This window comes from Octopus bimaculoides, chromosome 24, assembly GCF_001194135.2.
Source record: "Octopus bimaculoides isolate UCB-OBI-ISO-001 chromosome 24, ASM119413v2, whole genome shotgun sequence".
In the NCBI taxonomy this organism is placed as follows: domain Eukaryota; kingdom Metazoa; phylum Mollusca; class Cephalopoda; order Octopoda; family Octopodidae; genus Octopus; species Octopus bimaculoides.
Genome location: NC_069004.1, coordinates 14,487,407 through 14,492,239, shown reverse-complemented (window position 1 = coordinate 14,492,239; position 4,833 = coordinate 14,487,407). Strand labels below are relative to the sequence as shown.

The 4,833-nt window shown below is 33.0% G+C and overlaps 1 long non-coding RNA gene across 1 annotated transcript in view; it reads right to left on the bottom strand.

Moving 5' to 3' along the window:
* The window catches only part of LOC128250706 (uncharacterized), a 170,176-nt gene that overhangs the window by 5,188 nt on the left and 160,155 nt on the right, over nt 1–4,833 (bottom strand). The gene's annotated exons all lie outside the window — the stretch shown is intronic.

Sequence of the window (4,833 nt, the reverse complement as noted above, 5' to 3'; positions counted from 1 at the left end):
GGGTGTTGCCTACATTATAGATTGGTAACAATGAAACGATAATTTGAAAATGAACTCAATCAATGATATATATATATATGTGTGTGTGTATATGCCTTTGTGCGACTGTGTATGTATATATGTGGTGTGTGTGTAAATGTGTGTATATACAAGTGTATGTGTGTGTGTGTGTGTGTGTGTGTGTGTGTGTGTACGTGTGTGTGATGTCTGTTTGTGCTTGATAGTTGTATATGCTTAAATATCTTACAATGAAATGAATATATTTAAATGTGTTTAACCAAAGTCAGTATGTATGTATGTGTGAATGTTTGTATGTGTGTGTATATATATATGTGTGTGTGTGTGTGTGTGTGTGTGTGTGTGTGCGTGTGTATGTCCCACTCATGCCAGCATGGACGGTGGATGTTAAACGATGATGATGATATACATATATATATATGTGTGTGTATGCGTGTGTGTGTGTGTATATGTGTGTGTGTGTATATATATATATATATATAATATATATACATGTATATATATTCATATATATATCTATATATACATGTATATGGATATATATATATATATATATATATATATACCAAACTCCTGCAACTAATAAAAGTACACTGCACCAGTACTTTTATGTACTTTTATGTACTTTTATGTACTTCTAAGAAAAAGTGAGGGAAATGTATGTATGCGTTCATATATATATATGTGCATGTGTGTGTGAGTGCATTTTTACACACACACACACACACACACACACGCATTTATATGTGCCTGTGTGCCAATGTATGATAGAAGATATTAGGCACTGATTTATATATGTAGTTAAGTTTATTCTGTAGTACATATCTGACTAAACGAACTGATTTTTGACATAACTATGTACATTAAAATCTCTTCTTCATGGTCTTTCTATGTGTGAATGACACCAATGAATTTTTTAAATATCATTATGGATTGTTTCGATGGAGTAGAGGTTTGCAATATAGTCAGGTTATTTATCTTAAGTGGAGGCGCAATGGCCCAGTGGTTAGGGCAGCAGACTCGCGGTCGGAGGATCGCGGTTTCGATTCCCAGACCGGGCGTTGTGAGTGTTTATTGAGCGAAAACACCTAATCCCCAACTTTCTCTCACGCTTTCTTCCTGTTTTTTGAGTAACGCTGCGATGGACTGGTGTCCCATCCAGCTGGGGGGAACACATACGCCATAAAAACCGGGAAACCGGGCCCATGAGCCTGGCTAGGCTTTGAAAGGGCAACGTTTATCGTTATTTATCTTAGACAGTGGAAGCGCATGGCTTAGTGGTTAGGGTGTTGGACTCATGATTGTAAGATTGTGGGTTTGATCTCTGGACTGGGCAATGTATTGTGTTCCTGAGCAAAAGACTTTATTTCATCTTGCTCCAGTCCAGTCAGCTGATAAAAATTAGTAATCCTGCAATGAACCAGCATTCTTTCCAGGGAGGAATACATACAAATCATAGTTGTATGTTTCCCATAGAAAATTTGTCAAAAGTTTGAAGTAGGAGAGTCATGGGAAAATAAACAAAAATATTTACAAATACATCTGTTAGAAAATTCATCATAATAATATCTTTTCAATTGTCCTACACAGAACACATTATTATTGTCCAATTATTCGTATACAACAATATCATATGTGATATTTTCATGTCTTTAATATCATAATCTGTAAAATACACTCAAGTAAGTATAGTAGCTATTCTTAAGAAACTAGCCCTATGTTCCTTACAGAGTAATATGGACTAACCATTTATCTAAGATAAGCTGAAATTTATCTGCTGACATTTGGAAACACATTTTCAGTGATACAGTTCTATATTTAAGAGATGAGGAATTATGTACATTATTTACATTTGACGGATATTTATCCTCATCTTGTTTGTTGTTAACATAATGTTTCGGCTAATATACCCTCCAGCCTTCATCAGGTGTCTTGGGCATATGGTGTGGTGGTTAAGGGTGCGGGCTACTAACTCCAAGATTCCGAGTTCAATACCAGGCAGTGATTTGAATAATGATAATAATAATAATAATAATAATAATAATAATAATAACATCAAAAAATACCTTAGGAATGAGAACCCAGGTTTGAAATTTCCCCAAGACACCTGATGAAGGCTGGAGGGTATATTAGCTGAAACGTTGTGTTAACAACAAACAAGATGAGGACAAATATCCATCAAATGTAAATAATGTAAATAATGTATATTTTCAGTGAGCCTTATTCCTTATAGTCCTATTACTTTTACTTCTAAAACACATAGGGTAATGGAGACAGCCATTAACAATGATTTTGTCCTTGAATCTCCAGCTTTTATTAAAGAAATATGACTTCCATTACATCCTCTTAATTAGAAAGTCAGCCTTTTCAAGTAAACACTAAATGTGTTTCTTTTTTTTTTTTTTTATGATTCTGGAATATTCCAAACAAAACTATGTTTCTTCATACAAAACCAAAAATATCTGTGAAAGTGAGTTGTACAAGCCATAGGCACCTTTCCATCAACGTCATTAATGCCTGTAAGTAATTTAAGAGTCTAAGAATTAGCTACAAGTCCAAAACATAATAGTAACTTTAGTGTTATGTGAATCAGACATTAGTTTCAAAAAGCCTAAAGAAATTTCTTGTTAACCTTCAATGTTGATGAATAAATCTGTTAAGATTTGTGATAGGTGAGATGAGAAAAATATTTTAAATTCTATTAATTCTATCATTTTTAACATTAAGCAATTCATCTCTCTTCCAATATAGAATAGCAGTTTGTCGGTTATTGAGCAGCTCATTAATAGAGATAAGAAATGTTGAGCAACAGAAATAATAATTTATTCAGTTTCATATAGCAGAATTGTATCCATTTCTTTCTAAATCCCCACTTTAAAAGCTTTAGAATCTGGTAGAGGCCTTACTCCAATTAGTAATTCATACATTAATATTAATGCGCATGCAAGGAAATCTTTGCTGTTATATAATAATACTTCTAAGGGAAAACATGCTAACCAGAAGTTGTTTGATTTAGCCATTGGATCATGCCATAGAGCTGAGATTTGTAGGTTGAAGAGGTTGTACTTCTTAAATGTAATGAAGAGATTTTGCTCTGCATTCTACTGGGTTTGTTCTCTTTTGTATTGATAGATTATTCAGTAACATAAATATAGGATACAAAATATGGTATAACTCTATATGTAGTTTAAAAGATTGTCCTAATATAGGCCAGAATTTTTCAGTTGATCATATATATATATATGCTGAGACCTCCTTCGGTCATGACTGACCATGGGATTGCACCTAGAGAGCTACCCTCCAAAGCACAAGTCCGGGCAAGGTTGTTCATGGAAGACCAGCACTCGCCCATGCATACCAGTCTCCCCTCTCCACATCCACCGGTGTTATCCAAAGGAAAGGCAAAGGGGCCAATACAGCTTGGCACCTGTGATGTTGCAACTCATTTCTACAGCTGAGTGAACTGGAGCAACGTGAAATAAAGTGTCTTGCAGCCCGGTCCAGGATTTGAACTCACAACCTCGCGATCATATGCTCAACGCTCTAACCACTGAGCCATGCACCTTTATGATATATATATCATAAAATTTTTTAGACAAATAGTATCAAGGTGAGCTACAGTTGCACCAAAAGTTTTACTTTTTCCTTAGTTAGTATAAATAATATAAACTTTACTGTATAAAAACACAGTATTTTTCTCTTTTGTTTAATTGCAAAATATTTAATGTCCACACTCTCAATGCTCTTCTCTTCCATCTGTTTATGAAACTAAAATCTCTCTTGAAAATGAGAATAAAATAAAATGCTGGATAGGGCTTATGGAAAATACCTCTAAAGTACCAAATCTTGCAACATATGTATGCATTCAGATACTTAGAAATGGGACACACCACCTCACTATACACCAAGTCTATTTGGATTGCAGAGAAGGATAATGTCACCAAACATCAACTGATCTTAAAAGAGAACGTTTAATCCCATATTAATGAATCTAGAAATTGTCTCCTGGAGGAATATTATGACATCCAGATACATTTTGCAATTTTGAGCAAAAAATTAGAATTCATATTTCTTAAAAATTCTTACATTGACTTTTATCAATGCATTTCTGATCAAGAACTCACTATACAGGTTTCCCACATAATGGAGATATGAGGGGGAAAAAACTTTTATTCATTAATATGAAAACTTTTTTTAACAATAGCTACTATACTAGCTCATGTGTATTTTACAGATATGATACTAAAAACATGAAAATATCACTTATTGTTGTATGCGAATATTTGGACAGATAATGTGTTCTGTGAAGGACAGTTGAAAAGATAATATTATAATGAATTTTCTAACATTGTAATCAAACAAATCTTGATGACTAAAACATATTAAGATGTATTTGTGAATATTTTTGCTTCTTTTCCCATGGCTTCACTACTTCAAACTCTTGAATAATTGTCAATGGGAAACACACAACCATGATTCAAAAAAATTCAGCTTCAAATAAAAAGAAATACTCACGCTTACATTATGAATTGCATACATTTTATTTTATTTGTAAACATCAAACATTCACCAACTCATATACACACATACAAACAGACATACATATGTACATACATATATACATACATACAAACACATAAACACACACACACACATATATATGTATAAATGTATATGTATGTATATGTGTGTGTGTGTGTATGTATACATATATATATACACATACATACGTGAGTGTGTGCGCATGAATGCATATATAAGAATGCATATATTTATTTACATATACATATATATATGCATATATATATATATATA